The 22,421-nt window shown below is 57.5% G+C and overlaps 1 protein-coding gene across 8 annotated transcripts in view; it reads right to left on the bottom strand.

Moving 5' to 3' along the window:
• The window catches only part of TDRD12 (tudor domain containing 12), a 3,486,095-nt gene that overhangs the window by 3,048,545 nt on the left and 415,129 nt on the right, over positions 1 to 22,421 (bottom strand). The gene's annotated exons all lie outside the window — the stretch shown is intronic.

Below are 22,421 nucleotides of genomic sequence, written 5' to 3'. Positions count from 1 at the left end.
CTGAAAGGGATGACCTGAACCCTACAGAACAGTTCACAGAACGGGGAGGATGGGCAGGCGGTAAGGAATCTATCACTAACTAATGTCTCTTACAGCTGTATAGTTACACAATTAAGTAATTTGTGCATCTGAAAGAGACACGTCAGCAATAGATTCCTTACCTTAGAATACATACCCAAGCAATACCAACCCCGGTGGTGGGACTGCAAAGTGAGATTACACCGGAAAGTCACGGAGAACCGAACGGCCAAAGAAGCAGTCTCTCCGGACTGAACTATCAAGACAATAGTGCTTAGTGAAAGTATGCAGCGAGGCCCAAGTGGCTGCCTGACAGATGTCCTGCAGGGGGACACCGCGTATCAATGCAGTAGTGCAGTAGTAGCTGCCGTCGCCCTGGTAGAATGTGAGTGCAGCTTTTCCGGAGGTTCCTTTGTAGCCAGAGAGTAACAGGCTTTAATGCACAGGACAACCCAGCGGGAGTTAGTGCGCTTGTGCACAGCCTGGCCTTTCTTGGCGCCCACGTAGCCAATAAAGAGCTGGTCATCCACCCTTAACGGTTGTGTGCGGTTGAGGTAGAATGAAAGTGCACGTTTTGGGTCCAGACGGTGGAGCCTCTCTTCCTCTCTGGAAGGGTGCGGAGGTGGAAAGAAAGTGGGCAGAGTGACAGTTTGCCCCAGGTGAAAGGCAGTGACTACTTTTGGTAGAAAGGAGGGACGTGGCTGAAGCACAACCTTGTCCGGATGAACCGCCAGGAAAGGAGGTTTGCATGAAAGAGCCTGGAATTCACTCACGCGCCTAGCGGAGGTGATAGCCGCCAGAAAGACAGTTATCAAAGTCAATAACCGTAAAGGACAGTTATGAAGAGGCTCACAGGGAGCAAACATTAAGTATGTGAGAACCAGGTTCAAGTCCCAGTGAGGCATCACAAAAGGAATAGTAGTGAAAAGGGGAGTAATGCCTTTGAGAAATCTATGGACAACAGCCTGAAAAAGGGTGAAAGAGCAGAGAGGTAGCACTTAACAGTGGCCAGAGCAGACCCTGCTGGGCCAAAGAGAGAAAGAACAGGACCTCAGAAAGAGGGGCAGAAGGGGGGGGGTCCACATCTTTCGCTGTGCACAGGCCACAAATGTGTTCAACCGGCAGGCGTATACAGTTTAGGTAAGGGACGCCTGGCTGCCAGAATCACATTACAAACTTCAGGAGGCAAGTGAAATGGAACCAACTGTTGCCGCTCAATCTCCATGCACAGAGGTGGAGGCTGGACAGGTTCGGGTGGAGGACCGTCCTCTGTTGCTGCGACAGAAGATCCTCCCGAAGAGGCAGTCGGATCGGAGGATCCACGCTCCTACTGAGTAGCTCGGGATACCAAACTCTTCGAGCCCAGTCCGGTGCCACAAGAATCACCTGGGCCCGGTCGCGCTTGGTCTTCAGCACTCTGGGTAGAAGTGGTATAGGTGGAAAAGCGTACAACAGACTGCAACTCCACTCGCGAGGAAAAGCGTCTGAGCGAGTGCCGCCTTGGAAACTCCAACGCGCAGAACTGCTGACATTGCGCGTTCTGTTTGGTGGTGAATAGATCTTCGTGATCCATGATGCACCCACGGCTGAGTTCGTCCGCCCCGGCGCGCACAGAACCTGCCAAGTGTTGAACCACAAGTAGAATGCCCTGGCGGTCCAGCCACATCCAGAGCCTCCTGACATAAGGTCCACGACCCCACCCCACCTCGCTAGTTTGCAGTACCACATGGCGGTGGTGCTGTCCGAGAACCCCTGCACTACTGTCCTCTTGACGGAGGGAAGGAATGGTTTGAGTGCAAGCAGGATCGCCGTAAGCTCCAACTAAGTGATATGGAGCTCGGACTCCACCAGAGACCAAAGGCCTCTGATCTCCGCCTCCCCCATATTGCCGCCCCATCCCCAGAGGGACATGTTACCACTGTGTGCTCCGGTTTGGGAAGGAAGAGGGGTCTGTGGCTGATGGACGTGCTGTTTGGGAAGATGAACCCGAAATCGCGCAGTGTCCAGAACCGCTCCGATGAAGAGGATCTTCCGAGAGGGAGCCAGATGCGATTTTGGCACGTGGATGGAGAACCCCAGCAAATGCAGGAGGTTGGCCGTAGTTTGGAGGTGTGAGACGACTGCTCAGGGCGAGCCCGCCGTCAACAGCCAGTAGTCGAGATAGGTGAAGACTGAAACCCCTGATATGCGCAGAGGAGCTGCGACCACCGCCATCACTTCTGTGAACACCCGAGGGGCGCTGGTAAGACCGAAAGGGAGTAAGGTGAACTGAAAGCGAGAGCATTTTGAACTTTTTCTTCCAAAGGAAGTAAGTGACGTTCCGGAGGCCTAAAAGAGGATGCAGGCCCTTGTCCTACTTTGGAATCAAGAAGTAGTGGGAACAACAACCACAACCTACTATTGGCATCGGAACGCGCTCAACAGCCCCCTCTGCCCAAGAGGGCCGGAACGTCCTGCTGGAGAAGCGCCAAGTGATCCCCAGACATGCGGTGGTACGGCGGGGGCATGGCCGGAGGGGCAGTCTGGAATGGGAGGGAGTAGCCCCTTCAGACTATCTGCAAAACCCAACTGTCCAAAGTGATGGTGCGCTAGTGGGGGAGGCGATGGCGAATCATGCCACCCATGGGCGTTTGGTGGGCCCGAAAACCCCGGACTAGGAAGGTTTGGAGGCCGTGGTGAGAGGGGCGGCGGACTGACCCGGCCGCTGGCCTAGTGACCCACCTGCTGCGCCGGCCGGCGGCTTTGAAAGGAACGTGTTTGGGCACCTCGTCCCTGCTAGGAAAGGAACGAAAGGCAGACCCCGAGGGAGTGTGCGTGGCGGAAAGGCCCAAGGACTGGACTGTGTCCCGGGAGTCCTTAAAACGTCCCGACGTGCCATCCGGGTTGTCACCAAAGAGGCGCGTGCCATCAAAGGGCATGTCCAACAAAGTATCCTGGACATCCCCTGAGAAGCCAGTGGCTCTGAGCCAGGCAGAACGGCGGAGCGCCACAGTTGGGGAAATTGCCCTGCCGAGGGAGTCGGCGGTATCAAGGCCACCACGTATAGTAAATGTTGTCGCATCTCTCTTCTCTGTTAATTGCTTGGGAGAGGACCGTCCAAGCGTCCGGACACTGAGGCAGCACAAGCACCACTGTGTCCCACAGAGTGGAAATAGTGGGCCAAAAGGCATACAGTATGCACTGTCCGCAGTCCCGAAGTGGCAAAGGTAAAACCTTGTTCCCAGACTGCTCAACGTTTTTCGTTTTTTTGGGGTACACTATCTGGAGGTGCGGAAGGGAATGCGCTGGGAGAAGCAGAAGCCTGGACAACCAGACTCTCCGGCATCGGGTGTTATGTAAGGAAACTGTGGTCACCCGGGGCCGGGCAATGACGTTGTGCCACACTCCTATCCACAGGAGTACCTGTGGGAGGCGTGGTCCAGGCGCCCAGAGGCTGTCTGTAAGTGCGTCATTAAAGGGCAGCAGAGGCTCCTTGGAGGAGGCCCCTGACTGAATCACCTCAGTCAGAAGATTGGTCCTGAGAGACACCGTAGGGAACTTGAGGTTAAGAGCTTAAGCCGCCCTGCGCAACACCGCAGAAAATGTACCATCCTGCTCCGTAGCCACGGAGGAAGGGGACAGTGTACCGGGGCGTGGAGATAAATTCCAGATCGCTCAGATCCTCCACATTGGCATCCTGGTGTGGTGCATCCTCACACTGAGCTGCGAGAGGGTCCCCAGACCCCTCCCAGTCCTTGCCGTCGGCTGTTTGAGAGGCCGAGAAGGACGAGGAGGACGAGGAGGCCGGGGGAAAGGGAGAAAATTTCCTCTTCCGGGCTAGGAATTGGTGGACAATAGGTCAATCCAAGCTCGTCGTATTCCGGCCGTGGAGGCAACTGTGCCGTGTCCGGCGCCGGGCCTGGACCCTTCCGGCAGTGGCGCAGAGGCCGGAGCCAGCTGGCAGTGGCGCAGAGGCCGGAGCCAGCTGGCAGTGGCGCAGAGGCCGGAGCCAGCTGGCAGTGGCGCAGAGGCCGGAGCCAGCTGGCAGTGGCGCAGAGGCCGGAGCCAGCTGGCAGTGGCGCAGAGGCCGGAGCCAGCTGGCAGGTCCGCAGAGGCCGGAGCCAAGGGCAGGTCCGCAGAGGCCAGAGCCAAGGGCAGGTCCGCAGAGGCCAGAGCCAAGGGCAGGTCCGCAGAGGCCAGAGCCAAGGGCAGGTCCGCAGAGGCCAGAGCCAAGGGCAGGTCCGCAGAGGCCAGAGCCAAGGGCAGGTCCGAGGCCGGAGCCAAGGGCAGGTCCGAGGCCGGAGCCAAGGGCAAATCAGAGGCCGGAGCCAACGGCGTCCCAGGGTATCTTGTCGGCGTTGTCGGGACCAAAGGCGGTGGCATGGGGGCAGAACCACCCAAGGCAGGAGGTTGTAAGTAAAACTGGTTTGGAGTTGGAACCCTTTTATTTTCCCTGTCAAATGATTTTTGGGTTAGAGATATTATAACTTGAGTGTGGGTCCTCTGTAGATGGCTAATGATTTATTGGAGGGACCAAGTTTTGGTCAAAGTCCCCAGTAGTAATTACAAATAACTGCTTACACATTTCCATTATTGACTCTAGCTTTTCTAATATTGTGTTTATTTTTTACGAGATGAGGGGTAAAATAGACATTGATGATCAGGAACCTAGAGTTAGATTGACTTATAAGAACAACTGCCAGTATATAATCCGAAGAGGATTTTAATTTTATACTTTACATGCAGAGTTTATTACTGATCAATTTTGCCAACCCACCACTGTCTCCCAAGGTCATTCTTTTTTGCTTTAATTTTGTGCATAGTACAATTTGATATTATTAAGAGAGGGGTACCACGTTTCTTGAAAACATTACACAATGGTCTTGAATTAAATTCGACGATTACTCCCTTCCCCAGTGATTTGATTGCTAGTGGTAGCCTGTGATATTTCAAGATATTAAAGAAAATTAATTGTACAAAAATGCCCGTGTACTCAGCACATTAGGTATAATGATTGTTGGGAGTGGCAATTGATTTGTTGGTTGTAAGATCTCTGGCCATGAGATTCATTGCACATTAGGAGCAGTTCCTCTTGCTGTAATGTGTAAGTTTTCAAATGTAGTAATTGCATTTGGGTCTTTATAATGTCGAATAATTGTTTGTGAGATATTATGGGACACAACATGCCTATGTGATTTCCTGAGCATGTGTGGATATTTAGGCTTTTCGGGTTGAGATACCATGATTCCCCAGTCCGCTAGGGTCTCTCTCAGTGCCAATATCCAATGGGCTGTGGCTTGCGAGGATCATGTAGTTCTAGTGATTTCTAAATCAGTTTGTTTTGTAACAGCGAACAGTTGACAAGGATAGTGAATCAAGATCTTTTAGGTCACCAAGAGAATTTGAAAACTTCAATATTTTCTGTTAATTCAAAACGTTGCGAGGGCCTTCAGATTTGTATGATGGTGTAAGGACTATTACGGACTTCTCCTGATTGGGGAGGCTCATTCGGAACAATTATTTTAGCACCCCAGTTTGATTAGTTTGTGGTTGCCATTTGTGGCTGCTCTCTATTTGAATACTGCAGGCGAAAGAAACTTCCATTAGATTCCGATTTAAATCTTGGAGACTCTTGATACCAATATTGCATGAGTGGGGCTTGAACTGGGTAAGACAGGTAGGTCAGAGATATTGGCCTCTAATGATTTTGCTGTCCTGGTTACACCATTCATGATCATTTTGAGCAGCTCTACGTCATTAGTTTTTGCACTGAAGAGAGAATTGCATTAGTTTGAATGTATTTATTGTTAATTGGACATGTATTATTCCATCCTTGACAGCAAAGCTTCTCTGTACGATGGCTGCATAATTGCATTGGGGTAACGGAGAAAGATGGCAATGCTGAAATGGCTGGGCCAGTAGGTAATGGTTGGCGGATTCTTAACATTACTAAATATCGTTATTGCAGTGTGTGAAGTAGTAGTGGGCAGCCATACTGCGACTGTAATATTAACTTGCTCATCATTTCAAAGATGGTCTACTTGAGGTTGATTTGTTGTGTCGGCTTTTCCTGGATTTTCAGACGTTATGGCAAATGAGGTTCACTTGTATTACAGGCGACCGTTTTAATTAATGGTTTGTTAAATATGCGCGATTGGGACCTAAATTCCTCTGAAGTTGGTATCATTCTTTGAGACTTCCCTTGCTTAAGTAAGGAGCAAAGCCATCTTGGAGGTCTTCCTATGTTGGTCACTCAGCAGGTGAGGATTGTGGAACTAATGCAGTTAATGGGAAGTTTGCCATACTTTAATCCCCCATTGTAATATAGTTGGGGCTCATGTAACTTGTTTCAATCGAGGTACCAGTTCCATCAGTTGTAGAAGGTGATAGATTATTCTTTGTGTGATCTGTTCTAAAGTTTTGTACTTTTACTGGTAGAAGATGTAGAGAGTCGACTATATCATCCAGCCGCTCAAGGTGGTTTGAGTCAGTTGTTAATTCAATCAGGTTTTGATTGAGAGAGGATAGTATTTCAGAATATTCTTTTATCAGCACCAATTCCCCAGCAATCCGTTTGAGAAACCCAACCTGCTCAGATAGTAGTAAGGACTGATTTGTTAAAATCTGACATTTGTGACAATGCATTACTAATTGCTCTCATTGTAGTCAACACCAAAAGTTGGGGGTGTCTTACTCTACTGAGGATTTAGGCAATGCAATTCAGGAGAGTTGACAAGGGAGTAAATTGCAAGGCCGGCGAATGAAGCGTCCAGTCAGTTGACTGGACGCTTCATTCGTCGGCCTTGCAGTACAGAGGCTTCGTTCTTCTGTCGCTCACGGATTTACTCCCTTGTCAACTCTCCTGAATTGCCTTGATGCCTTCTTGAGCACGCACTTTCAAGTCAACCCCCCTCCTCCCCCCGCGCCCAGCTACGGGCCCTCTGGACATACGCCCCCAATGCCAAAACGAAATGGGATTATCCGCCAGCGCGTTTCTTTGGACTTTCTACCAGATTGACAAGCTCCCTCGATGATTTACTGATCTAGTTTTAATTTGTGAAACCCTACAACCTCTTTGTACTAGAGCACTACCTTCAATTTAATGACCTATTGTCCTGATTATGACCTGCAATCATTCAGGTTGAAACGCCGTCGACTACACAGCCTAGAACTCAGGCGCTCTCGTGGTGAGTAATAATTTTGTACATACAGTTTGCATATAACCTGCATTGTTTGACCACTTTAATCCTATTTACTCTCGCCGTTCACGTTGTTTTTGCACCCTTGTGTCACTGCACCATCCACCTCTCACTAGCACACCCAGTGCTCACCTTCTGTGTTATGGTCATTGTATAATAGATGTACTGTAGTGCCTCTTAACTACTTACCGAATAAATTGACTTTCTTCACCCCACCCTTACGATGTGGTCTCCCCTCCTTTGTTCCCCTTCCCAATTGTGATTTATATCACGGATCTTAAATTGTCCCTTCCTAATAATCTCCAGTTGAGACATTGTTTTCTGTTGCATACTACGCCTGGTCTCACCTGGGTTAACGGGCTGTACTCCTGTTAATTGTTACTTTTGGATCCGTGGTTTTGGCAGTGCTGCAGGAGTGGCGGCAGTGTTGACAGTTAAAGGGTCTGTCGGCTGGTGATGCTAGCTTGCAGTTGTTGTTGCGACCTGGGTTGAGTGCGTAGAGTGCCACTGGGTTGTAACGTTGGCGGTTCAGGTTCCTGGTTTCTGGCGCAGGCAGACAGACAGGCAGGCACAGACAGACAGGCAGGCACAGACAGACAGGCAGGCACAGACAGACAGGCAGGCACAGACAGACAGGCTGGCAGGCACAGACAGGCAGGCAGGCACAGACAGGCAGGCAGGCACAGACAGGCAGGCACAGACAGCCAGACAGGCAGGCACAGACAGCCAGACAGGCAGGCACAGACAGCCAGACAGGCAGGCACAGACAGCCAGACAGGCAGGCACAGACAGACAGACAGACAGGCAGGCACAGCCAGACAGCCAGACAGGCAGGCACAGAGACAGCCAGACAGGCAGGCACAGACAGACAGACAGACAGGCAGGCACAGCCAGACAGCCAGACAGGCAGGCACAGAGACAGCCAGACAGGCAGGCACAGAGACAGCCAGACAGGCAGGCACAGAGACAGCCAGACAGGCAGGCACAGACAGACAGCCAGACAGGCAGGCACAGACAGACAGCCAGACAGGCAGGCACAGACAGACAGCCAGACAGGCAGGCACAGCCAGACAGGCAGGCACAGACAGACAGACAGACAGACAGACAGGCAGGCACAGACAGACAAACAGGCAGGCACAGACAGACAGGCAGGCACAGACAGACAGGCAGGCACAGACAGACAGGCAGGCACAGACAGACAGACAGACAGAGACAGGCAGGCACAGACAGACAGACAGACAGAGACAGGCAGGCACAGACAGACAGACAGACAGGCAGGCAGACAGGCAGGCACAGACAGACAGGCAGGCAGGCACAGACAGACAGACAGGCAGGCACAGACAGACAGACAGACAGGCACAGACAGACAGACAGACAGGCAGGCAGGCAGGCACAGACAGACAAACAGGCAGGCACAGACAGGCAGGCACAGACAGACAGGCAGGCACAGGCAGCCAGGCAGACACAGGCAGCCAGACAGGCAGGCATAGACAGACAGGCAGGCATAGACAGACAGACAGGCAGGCACAGACAGACAGGCAGGCACAGACAGGCAGGCAGGCACAGAGACAGGCAGGCACAGACAGACAGGCAGGCACAGACAGGCAGGCAGGCACAGACAGGCAGGCAGGCACAGACAGGCAGGCAGGCACAGACAGGCAGGCAGGCACAGACAGGCAGGCAGGCACAGACAGGCAGGCAGGCACAGACAGGCAGGCAGGCAGGCACAGACAGACAGGCAGGCAGGCAGGCACAGACAGACAGGCAGGCAGGCACAGACAGACAGGCAGGCACAGACAGACAGGCAGGCACAGACAGGCAGGCACAGACAGACAGGCAGGCACAGACAGGCAGGCAGGCACAGACAGGCAGGCAGGCACAGGCAGGCAGGCACAGACAGACAGACAGGCAGGCACAGACAGACAGACAGGCAGGCACAGACAGACAGACAGGCAGGCACAGACAGACAGGCAGGCACAGACAGGCAGGCACAGACAGACAGACAGGCAGGCACAGACAGACAGGCAGGCAGGCACAGACAGGCAGGCACAGACAGACAGACAGGCAGACACAGACAGGCAGGCACAGACAGACAGGCAGGCACAGACAGACAGACAGGCACAGACAGACAGGCAGGCACAGACAGACAGGCAGGCACAGACAGACAGGCAGGCACAGACAGGCAGGCAGGCACAGACAGACATACAGACAGACAGGCAGGCACAGACAGGCAGGCAGGCACAGACAGACATACAGACAGGCAGGCAGGCACAGACAGACAGGCAGGCACAGACAGACAGGCAGGCACAGACAGGCAGGCAGGCACAGACAGGCAGGCAGGCACAGACAGGCAGGCAGGCACAGACAGGCAGGCAGGCACAGACAGGCAGGCAGGCAGGCAGGCACAGACAGACAGGCAGGCAGGCAGGCACAGACAGACAGGCAGGCAGGCAGGCACAGACAGACAGGCAGGCAGGCAGGCACAGACAGACAGGCAGGCACAGACAGACAGGCAGGCACAGACAGACAGGCAGGCAGGCACAGACAGGCAGGCAGGCACAGACAGGCAGGCACAGACAGGCACAGGCAGCCAGACAGGCACAGGCACAGGCAGCCAGACAGGCACAGGCACAGGCAGCCAGACAGGCACAGGCACAGGCAGCCAGACAGGCACAGGCACAGGCAGCCAGACAGGCACAGGCACAGGCAGCCAGACAGGCACAGGCACAGACAGCCAGGCAGGCACAGGCACAGACAGACAGGCAGGCACAGGCACAGACAGACAGGCAGGCAGGCACAGGCAGCCAGGCAGGCACAGACAGACAGTCAGGCACAGACAGGCAGGCAGGCAGGCACAGGCAGCCAGACAGGCACAGGCAGCCAGACAGGCACAGGCAGGCACAGGCAGGCACAGGCAGCCAGATAGGCACAGGCAGCCAGACAGGCACAGGCACAGGCAGCCAGACAGGCACAGGCAGCCAGACAGGCACAGGCAGCCAGACAGGCACAGGCACAGGCAGCCAGGCAGGCACAGACAGACAGGCAGGCACAGACAGACAGGCAGGCACAGGCAGACAGGCAGGCACAGGCAGCCAGGCAGGCACAGACAGGCAGGCAGGCACAGACAGACAGGCAGGCACAGACAGACAGGCAGGCAGACAGGCAGGCAGGCACAGACAGACAGACAGGCAGGCACAGACAGACAGACAGGCAGGCACAGACAGACAGACAGGCAGGCACAGACAGACAGACAGGCAGGCACAGACAGACAGACAGGCAGGCACAGACAGACAGGCAGGCACAGACAGACAGACAGGCAGGCACAGACAGACAGACAGGCAGGCACAGACAGACAGACAGGCAGGCACAGACAGACAGAGACAGGCAGGCACAGACAGACAGACAGGCAGGCACAGACAGGCAGGCAGGCACAGACAGACAGACAGGCAGGCAGGCACAGACAGACAGGCAGGCAGGCACAGACAGACAGGCAGGCAGGCACAGACAGACAGGCAGGCAGGCAGGCACAGACAGACAGGCAGGCACAGGCAGCCAGGCAGGCACAGGCAGCCAGGCAGGCACAGACAGACAGGCAGGCACAGACAGACAGGCAGGCACAGACAGACAGGCAGGCACAGACAGACAGGCAGGCACAGACAGACAGGCAGGCACAGACAGACAGACAGACAGGCAGGCACAGACAGACAGGCAGGCACAGACAGACAGACAGGCAGGCACAGACAGACAGACAGGCAGGCACAGACAGACAGACAGACAGGCAGGCACAGACAGACAGACAGGCAGGCACAGACAGACAGGCAGGCACAGACAGACAGACAGGCAGGCACAGACAGGCAGGCACAGACAGGCAGGCAGGCAGGCACAGACAGGCAGGCACAGACAGACAGACAGGCAGGCACAGACAGACAGACAGGCAGGCACAGACAGACAGACAGGCAGGCACAGACAGGCAGGCACAGACAGGCAGGCACAGACAGGCAGACAGGCAGGCACAGACAGACAGACAGGCAGGCACAGACAGACAGACAGGCAGGCACAGACAGACAGACAGGCAGGCACAGACAGACAGACAGGCAGGCAGGCACAGACAGACAGGCAGGCAGGCAGGCAGACAGACAGGCAGGCAGGCAGGCAGACAGGCAGGCACAGACAGGCAGACAGGCAGGCACAGACAGGCAGACAGGCAGGCAGAGACAGGCAGACAGACAGGCACAGACAGACAGACAGACAGGCACAGACAGACAGGCAGGCACAGACAGACAGGCAGGCACAGACAGACAGACAGGCAGGCACAGACAGACAGACAGGCACAGACAGACAGACAGGCAGGCAGGCACAGACAGACAGGCAGGCACCGACAGACAGCCACAGGCAGACAAACAGGCAGGCACAGACAGACAGACAGACAGGCAGGCAGGCAGACAGACAGACAGGCAGGCACAGACAGACAGACAGACAGGCAGGCACAGACAGACAGGCAGCCACAGGCACAGACAGACAGGCAGCCACAGGCAGACAAACAGGCAGGCAGACAGACAGGCAGCCACAGGCAGACAAACAGGCAGGCACAGACAGACAAACAGGCAGGCACAGACAGACAGGCAGGCAGGCACAGACAGACAGGCAGGCACAGACAGAGACAGACAGGAAGGCACAGACAGAGACAGACAGGCAGGCACAGACAGGCAGGCACAGACAGACAGACAGGCAGGCACAGACAGACAGACAGGCAGGCACAGACAGACAGGCAGGCACAGACAGACAGACAGGCACAGACAGACAGACAGACAGGCAGGCACAGACAGACAGACAGGCAGGCACAGACAGACAGACAGGCAGGCAGGCACAGACAGGCAGACAGACAGACAGACAGGCAGGCAGGCACAGACAGGCAGACAGGCAGGCACAGACAGGCAGACAGGCAGGCAGAGACAGACAGACAGACAGACAGGCACAGACAGACAGACAGGCAGGCACAGGCAGGCAGACAGACAGGCAGGCACAGGCAGACAGACAGGCAGGCACAGGCAGGCAGACAGACAGGCAGGCACAGACAGACAGACAGACAGGCAGGCACAGACAGACAGACAGGCACAGACAGACAGACAGGCACAGACAGACAGACAGGCAGGCACAGACAGACAGGCAGGCAGGCACAGACAGACAGGCAGGCAGGCAGGCAGAGACAGGCAGCCACAGACAGACAGGCAGGCAGGCAGGCACAGACAGGCAGACAGGCAGGCACAGACAGGCAGACAGGCAGGCAGAGACAGGCAGACAGACAGACAGGCACAGACAGACAGACAGACAGGCACAGACAGACAGACAGGCAGGCACAGGCAGGCAGACAGACAGGCAGGCACAGGCAGGCAGACAGACAGGCAGGCACAGACAGACAGACAGACAGACAGGCAGGCACAGACAGACAGACAGGCACAGACAGACAGACAGGCAGGCACAGACAGGTAGGCACAGACAGACAGGCACAGACAGGCAGGCACAGACAGACAGGCAGGCAGGCACAGACAGACAGGCAGGCAGGCACAGGCAGGCAGACAGACAGGCAGGCACAGACAGACAGACAGACAGGCAGGCACAGACAGACAGACAGGCAGGCACAGACAGACAGACAGGCAGGCACAGACAGACAGACAGGCAGGCACAGACAGACAGACAGGCAGGCACAGACAGGCAGGCACAGACAGACAGACAGGCAGGCACAGACAGACAGACAGGCAGGCACAGACAGAGAGGCAGGCACAGACAGGCAGGCACAGACAGACAGACAGGCAGGCACAGCCAGACAGACAGACAGGCAGGCACAGCCAGACAGACAGGCAGGCACAGACAGACAGACAGGCAGGCACAGCCAGACAGACAGACAGACAGGCAGGCACAGCCAGACAGACAGGCAGGCACAGACAGACAGGCAGGCAGGCACAGACAGACAGACAGGCAGGCACAGACAGACAGACAGGCAGGCACAGACAGACACAGACAGACAGGCAGGCACAGACAGACAGACAGGCACAGACAGACAGACAGGCACAGACAGACAGGCAGGCACAGACAGACAGGCAGGCACAGACAGACAGGCAGCCACAGGCAGACAAACAGGCAGGCAGACAGACAGGCAGCCACAGGCAGACAAACAGGCAGGCACAGACAGAGACAGACAGGCAGGCAGACAGACAGGCAGGCACCGACAGACAGCCACAGGCAGACAAACAGGCAGGCACAGACAGACAGACAGACAGGCAGGCAGGCAGACAGACAGACAGGCAGGCACAGACAGACAGACAGACAGGCAGGCACAGACAGACAGGCAGCCACAGGCACAGACAGACAGGCAGCCACAGGCAGACAAACAGGCAGGCAGACAGACAGGCAGCCACAGGCAGACAAACAGGCAGGCACAGACAGACAAACAGGCAGGCACAGACAGACAGGCAGGCAGGCACAGACAGACAGGCAGGCACAGACAGAGACAGACAGGAAGGCACAGACAGAGACAGACAGGCAGGCACAGACAGGCAGGCACAGACAGACAGACAGGCAGGCACAGACAGACAGACAGGCAGGCACAGACAGACAGGCAGGCACAGACAGACAGACAGGCACAGACAGACAGACAGACAGGCAGGCACAGACAGACAGACAGGCAGGCACAGACAGACAGACAGGCAGGCACAGACAGGCAGACAGACAGACAGACAGGCAGGCAGGCAGGCACAGACAGGCAGACAGGCAGGCACAGACAGGCAGACAGGCAGGCAGAGACAGACAGACAGACAGACAGGCACAGACAGACAGACAGGCAGGCACAGGCAGGCAGACAGACAGGCAGGCACAGGCAGGCAGACAGACAGGCAGGCACAGGCAGGCAGACAGACAGGCAGGCACAGACAGACAGACAGACAGGCAGGCACAGACAGACAGACAGGCACAGACAGACAGACAGGCACAGACAGACAGACAGGCAGGCACAGACAGACAGGCAGGCAGGCACAGACAGACAGGCAGGCAGGCAGGCAGAGACAGGCAGCCACAGACAGACAGGCAGGCAGGCAGGCACAGACAGGCAGACAGGCAGGCACAGACAGTCAGACAGGCAGGCAGAGACAGGCAGACAGACAGACAGGCACAGACAGACAGACAGACAGGCACAGACAGACAGACAGACAGGCACAGGCAGGCAGGCACAGGCAGGCAGACAGGCAGGCACAGACAGACAGACAGACAGACAGACAGACAGGCAGGCACAGACAGACAGACAGGCACAGACAGACAGACAGGCAGGCACAGACAGGTAGGCACAGACAGACAGGCACAGACAGGCAGGCACAGACAGACAGGCAGGCAGGCACAGACAGACAGGCAGGCAGGCACAGGCAGGCAGACAGACAGGCAGGCACAGACAGACAGACAGACAGGCAGGCACAGACAGACAGACAGGCAGGCACAGACAGACAGACAGGCAGGCACAGACAGACAGACAGGCAGGCACAGACAGACAGACAGGCAGGCACAGACAGACAGACAGGCAGGCACAGACAGGCAGGCACAGACAGACAGACAGGCAGGCACAGACAGACAGACAGGCAGGCACAGACAGACAGACAGGCAGGCACAGACAGACAGACAGGCAGGCACAGCCAGACAGACAGGCAGGCACAGCCAGACAGACAGGCAGGCACAGACAGACAGACAGGCAGGCAGGCACAGACAGACAGACAGGCAGGCACAGACAGACAGACAGGCAGGCACAGACAGACACAGACAGACAGGCAGGCACAGACAGACAGACAGGCACAGACAGACAGACAGGCACAGACAGACAGACAGGCACAGACAGACAGGCAGGCACAGACAGACAGGCAGGCACAGACAGACAGGCAGGCAGGCACAGACAGGCAGGCACAGACAGGCAGGCACAGACAGACAGGCAGCCACAGGCAGACAAACAGGCAGGCAGACAGACAGGCAGCCACAGGCAGACAAACAGGCAGGCACAGACAGAGACAGACAGGCAGGCAGACAGACAGGCAGGCACAGACAGAGACAGACAGGCAGGCACAGACAGAGACAGACAGGCAGGCAGACAGACAGGCAGGCACAGACAGACAGACAGGCAGGCACAGACAGACAGACAGGCAGAGACAGACAGGCAGGCACAGGCAGACAGACAGACAGACAGACAGGCAGGCACAGACAGACAGACAGGCAGGAACAGACAGACAGGCAGGCACAGACAGACAGACAGGCAGGCACAGGCAGCCAGACAGGCACAGCCACAGACAGCCAGACAGGCACAGCCACAGACAGCCAGACAGGCACAGCCACAGACAGCCAGACAGGCACAGCCACAGACAGAGACAGGCAGCCACAGGCAGAGACAGGCACAGCCACAGGCAGAGACAGGCAGCCACAGGCAGAGACAGGCAGCCACAGGCAGAGACAGGCAGCCACAGGCAGAGACAGGCAGCCACAGGCAGAGACAGGCAGCCACAGGCAGAGACAGGCAGCCACAGGCAGAGACAGGCAGCCACAGGCAGAGACAGGCAGCCACAGGCAGAGACAGGCAGCCACAGGCAGAGACAGGCAGCCACAGGCAGAGACAGGCAGCCACAGACAGAGACAGGCAGCCACAGACAGAGACAGGCAGCCACAGACAGAGACAGGCAGCCACAGACAGAGACAGGCAGCCACAGACAGAGACAGGCAGCCACAGACAGAGACAGGCAGCCACAGACAGACAGAGACCGGCAGCCACAGACAGAGACAGGCAGCCACAGACAGACAGAGACCGGCAGGCACAGACAGACAGAGACAGGCAGGCACAGACAGACAGAGACAGGCAGGCACAGACAGACAGAGACAGGCAGGCACAGACAGAGACAGGCAGGCACAGACAGAGACAGGCAGGCACAGACAGACAGGCAGGCACAGACAGACAGACAGACAGGCAGGCACAGACAGACAGGCAGGCACAGACAGACAGACAGACAGAGACAGGCAGGCAGGCACAGACAGACAGACAGACAGGCAGGCACAGACAGACAGGCAGGCACAGACAGACAGACAGACAGGCAGGCACAGACAGACAGACAGACAGACAGGCAGGCACAGACAGACAGACAGACAGGCAGGCACAGACAGACAGACAGGCAGGCACAGACAGACATGCACAGGCAGCCAGACAGACAGACAGACAGACAGGCAGGCACATACAGACAGGCAGCCACAGGCAGACAGACAGGCAGCCACAGGCAGACAGACAGGCAGGCACAGGCAGACAGACAGGCACAGGCAGGCAGGCAGGCAGGCACAGACAGACAGGCAGGCACAGACAGACAGGCAGGCACAGACAGACAGGCAGGCACAGACAGACAGGCAGGCACAGACAGACAGGCAGGCAGGCACAGACAGACAGGCAGGCACAGACAGACAGGCAGGCACGAACAGACAGGCAGGCAGGCACAGACAGACAGACAGGCAGACAGGCAGGCAGAGGCAGACAAACAGGCAGGCACAGACAGGCAGCCACAGGCAGGCACAGACAGACAGGCAGCCACAGGCAGACAGACAGGCAGGCACAGACAGACAGGCAGCCACAGGCAGACAGACAGACAGGCAGCCACAGGCAGACAGACAGGCAGGCACAGACAGACAGGCAGGCAGGCACAGACAGACAGGCAGGCAGGCACAGACAGACAGACAGGCAGCCACAGGCAGACAGACAGGCAGCCACAGGCAGACAGGCAGGCAGGCACAGGCAGACAGACAGGCAGCCACAGGCAGACAGACAGGCAGGCACAGACAGACAGAGACAGGCAGGCACAGGCAGCCACAGGCAGACAGACAGGCAGGCACAGACAGACAGAGACAGGCAGGCACAGGCAGGCACAGACAGACAGAGACAGGCAGGCACAGACAGACAGAGACAGGCAGGCACAGACAGACAGAGACAGGCAGGCACAGGCAGGCACAGACAGGCAGGCAGAGACAGACAGACAGACAGGCAGGCAGGGACAGGCAGGCAGAGACAGACAGACAGGCAGGCACAGAAAGACAGACAGACACGCACAGGCAGCCACAGACAGAGACAGGCAGCCACAGACAGAGACAGGCAGCCACAGACAGAGACAGGCAGCCACAGACAGAGACAGGCAGCCACAGGCAGAGACAGGCAGCCACAGGCAGAGACAGGCAGCCACAGGCAGAGACAGGCAGCCACAGGCAGAGACAGGCAGCCACAGACAGAGACAGGCAGCCACAGACAGAGACAGGCAGCCACAGACAGGCAGGCACAGACAGACAGACACAGACAGACAGACAGGCACAGACAGACAGACAGGCAGACACAGACAGACAGACAGGCACAGACAGACAGACAGGCAGGCACAGACAGACAGGCACAGACAGACAGACAGGCACAGACAGACAGGCAGGCACAGACAGGCAGGCACAGACAGGCAGGCGGCACAGACAGACAAACAGGCAGGCACAGGCAGACAAACAGGCAGGCACAGGCAGACAAACAGGCAGCCACAGGCAGACAGACAGGCAGCCACAGACCGAGACAGGCAGCCACAGACCGAGACAGGCAGCCACAGACCGAGACAGGCAGCCACAGACCGAGACAGGCAGCCACAGACCGAGACAGGCAGCCACAGACCGAGACAGGCAGCCACAGACCGAGACAGGCAGCCACAGACCGAGACAGGCAGCCACAGACCGAGACAGGCAGCCACAGACCGAGACAGGCAGCCACAGACCGAGACAGGCAGCCACAGACCGAGACAGGCAGCCACAGACCGAGACAGGCAGCCACAGACCGAGACAGGCAGCCACAGACCGAGACAGGCAGCCACAGACCGAGACAGGCAGCCACAGACCGAGACAGGCAGCCACAGACCGAGACAGGCAGCCACAGACCGAGACAGGCAGCCACAGACCGAGACAGGCAGCCACAGACCGAGACAGGCAGCCACAGACCGAGACAGGCAGCCACAGACCGAGACAGGCAGCCACAGACCGAGACAGGCAGCCACAGACCGAGACAGGCAGCCACAGTCCGAGACAGGCAGCCACAGTCCGAGACAGGCAGCCACAGTCCGAGACAGGCAGCCACAGTCCGAGACAGGCAGCCACAGTCCGAGACAGGCAGCCACAGTCCGAGACAGGCAGCCACAGTCCGAGACAGGCAGCCACAGACAGACAGACAGGCAGCCACAGACAGACAGGCAGGCACAGACAGACAGACAGGCAGGCACAGACAGACAGACAGAGACAGGCAGGCACAGACAGAGACAGGCAGGCACAGACAGAGACAGGCAGGCACAGACAGACAGACAGGCAGGCACAGACAGACAGACAGGCAGGCACAGACAGACAGACAGGCAGGCACAGACAGACAGACAGGCAGGCACAGACAGACAGACAGGCAGGCACAGACAGACAGACAGGCAGGCACAGACAGACAGACAGGCAGGCACAGACAGGCAGGCACAGACAGACAGACAGGCAGGCACAGACAGACAGACAGGCAGGCACAGACAGGCAGGCACAGACAGGCAGGCACAGACAGGCAGGCACAGACAGACAGGCACAGACAGACAGGCACAGACAGACAGGCACAGACAGACAGGCACAGACAGACAGGCAGGCAGGCACAGACCGAGACAGGCAGCCACAGACCGAGACAGGCAGCCACAGACCGAGACAGGCAGCCACAGACCGAGACAGGCAGCCACAGACCGAGACAGGCAGCCAGACAGACAGGCAGCCACAGACAGACAAACAGGCAGGCACAGACAGACAGGCAGCCACAGGCAGACAGACAGGTAGCCACAGGCAGACAAACAGGCAGGCAGGCACAGACAGACAGACAGGCACAGACAGACAGACAGGCAGGCACAGACAGGCAGGCACAGACAGACAGGCAGGCAGGCACAGACAGACAGGCAGGCAGGCACAGGCAGGCAGACAGACAGGCAGGCACAGACAGGCAGGCACAGACAGACAGGCACAGACAGACAGGCAGGCAGGCACAGACCGAGACAGGCAGGCACAGACCGAGACAGGCAGCCACAGACCGAGACAGGCAGCCACAGACCGAGACAGGCAGCCAGACAGACAGGCAGCCAGACAGACAGGCAGCCACAGACAGACAAACAGGCAGGCACAGACAGACAGGCAGCCACAGGCAGACAGACAGGTAGCCACAGGCAGACAAACAGGCAGGCAGGCACAGACAGACAGGCAGGCACAGACAGACAGACAGGCAGGCACAGACAGACAGACAGGCAGGCACAGACAGACAGACAGGCAGGCACAGACAGACAGACAGGCAGGCACAGACAGACAGACAGGCAGGCACAGACAGACAGACAGGCAGGCACAGACAGACAGACAGGCAGGCACAGACAGACAGACAGACAGGCACAGACAGACAGACAGGCACAGACAGACAGACAGGCAGGCACAGACAGACAGACAGGCAGGCACAGACAGACAGACAGGCAGGCAGGCACAGACAGACAGGCAGGCACAGACAGACAGGCAGGCACAGACAGACAGGCAGGCAGGCAGCCACAGACCGAGACAGGCAGCCACAGACCGAGACAGGCAGCCACAGACCGAGACAGGCAGCCACAGACCGAGACAGGCAGCCACAGACCGAGACAGGCAGCCACAGACCGAGACAGGCAGCCACAGACCGAGACAGGCAGCCACAGACCGAGACAGGCAGCCACAGACCGAGACAGGCAGCCACAGACCGAGACAGGCAGCCACAGACAGACAGACAGGCAGCCACAGACAGACAGACAGGTAGCCACAGGCAGACAAACAGGCAGGCACAGACAGAGACAGACAGGCAGGCAGGCACAGACAGACAGGCAGGCACAGACAGGCAGGCACAGACAGACAGGCAGGCACAGACAGACAGGCAGGCACAGACAGACAGGCAGGCACAGACAGACAGGCAGGCACAGACAGGCACAGACAGGCACAGACAGGCACAGACAGGCACAGACAGGCACAGACAGGCACAGACAGGCACAGACAGGCAGGCAGGCACAGACAGACAGACAGACAGACAGGCACAGACAGACAGGCACAGACAGACAGACAGGCACAGACAGACAGACAGGCAGAGACAGACAGACAGGCAGAGACAGACAGACAGGCAGAGACAGACAGGCACAGACAGGCAGACAGGCACAGACAGGCAGACAGACAGGCAGGCACAGGCAGACAGACAGGCACAGACAGACAGGCACAGACAGACAGACGGGCACAGACAGGCAAAGAAAGACAGACAGGCACAGACAGACAGGCACAGACAGACAGGCACAGACAGGCAGGCACAGACAGGCAGGCACAGACAGGCAGGCAGGCAGACAGGCAGGCAGGCAGGCACAGACAGACAGGCAGACACAGGCAGACAAACAGGCAGGCACAGACAGACAGGCAGCCACAGGCAGACAAACAGGCAGGCACAGACAGACAGGCAGCCACAGGCAGACAAACAGGCAGGCACAGACAGACAGGCAGCCACAGGCAGACAAACAGGCAGGCACAGACAGACAGGCAGCCACAGGCAGACAAACAGGCAGCCAGCCACAGGCAGACAAACAGGCAGGCACAGACAGACAGGCACAGACAGACAAACAGGCAGGCACAGACAGACAAACAGGCAGGCACAGACAGACAGACAGGCAGGCACAGACAGAGACAGGCAGGCACAGACAGACAGACAGGCAGGCACAGACAGACAGACAGGCAGGCACAGACAGACAGACAGGCAGGCACAGACAGACAGACAGGCAGGCAGGCACAGACAGACAGACAGGCAGGCACAGACAGGCAGGCAGGCACAGACAGGCAGACAGGCACAGACAGGCAGACAGGCACAGACAGGCAGACAGGCACAGACAGGCAGACAGGCACAGACAGGCAGACAGGCACAGACAGGCACAGACAGACAGACAGGCACAGACAGACAGACAGGCACAGACAGACAGACAGGCAGGCACAGACAGACAGACAGACAGACAGGCAGCCACAGGCAGACAGACAGGCACAGACAGAGACACGCAGCCACAGACAGAGACAGGCAGCCACAGACAGAGACAGGCAGCCACAGACAGAGACAGGCAGCCACAGACAGACAGGCAGCCACAGGCAGACAAACAGGCAGGCACAGACAGACAGGCAGCCACAGGCAGACAAACAGGCAGGCACAGACAGACAGGCAGCCACAGGCAGACAAACAGGCAGCCACAGGCAGACAGACAGGCAGCCACAGGCAGACAAACAGGCAGCCAGCCACAGGCAGACAAACAGGCAGGCACAGACAGACAGGCACAGACAGACAAACAGGCAGGCACAGACAGACAAACAGGCAGGCACAGACAGACAGACAGGCAGGCACAGACAGACAGACAGGCAGGCACAGACAGACAGACAGGCAGGCACAGACAGACAGACAGGCAGGCACAGACAGACAGACAGGCAGGCACAGACAGACAGACAGGCAGGCACAGACAGACAGACAGGCAGGCACAGACAGGCAGGCACAGACAGACAGACAGGCAGGCACAGACAGAGACAGGCAGGCACAGACAGACAGACAGGCAGGCACAGACAGACAGACAGGCAGGCACAGACAGACAGACAGGCAGGCACAGACAGGCAGGCAGGCACAGACAGACAGGCAGGCACAGACAGACAGACAGGCAGGCACAGACAGACAGACAGGCAGGCACAGACAGAGACAGGCAGGCACAGACAGACAGACAGGCAGGCACAGACAGACAGACAGGCAGGCACAGACAGACAGACAGGCAGGCACAGACAGGCAGGCAGGCACAGACAGACAGGCAGGCACAGACAGACAGACAGGCAGGCACAGACAGACAGGCAGGCACAGACAGACAGGCAGGCACAGACAGACAGACAGGCACAGACAGGCAGGCACAGACAGACAGACAGACAGGCAGGCAGACAGACACAGACAGACAGGCAGGCACAGACAGACAGACAGGCACAGACAGACAGACAGGCACAGACAGGCACAGACAGACAGACAGGCACAGACAGACAGGCAGGCACAGACAGACAGGCAGGCACAGACAGACAGGCAGGCACAGACAGACAGACAGGCAGGCACAGACAGACAGACAGGCAGGCACAGAC

This window comes from Triturus cristatus, chromosome 12 (assembly GCF_964204655.1).
Source record: "Triturus cristatus chromosome 12, aTriCri1.1, whole genome shotgun sequence".
Classification (NCBI taxonomy): Eukaryota; Metazoa; Chordata; class Amphibia; order Caudata; family Salamandridae; genus Triturus; species Triturus cristatus.
Note: the sequence above shows the minus strand (reverse complement) of the source record. Positions and strands in the feature narration are given on the sequence as shown.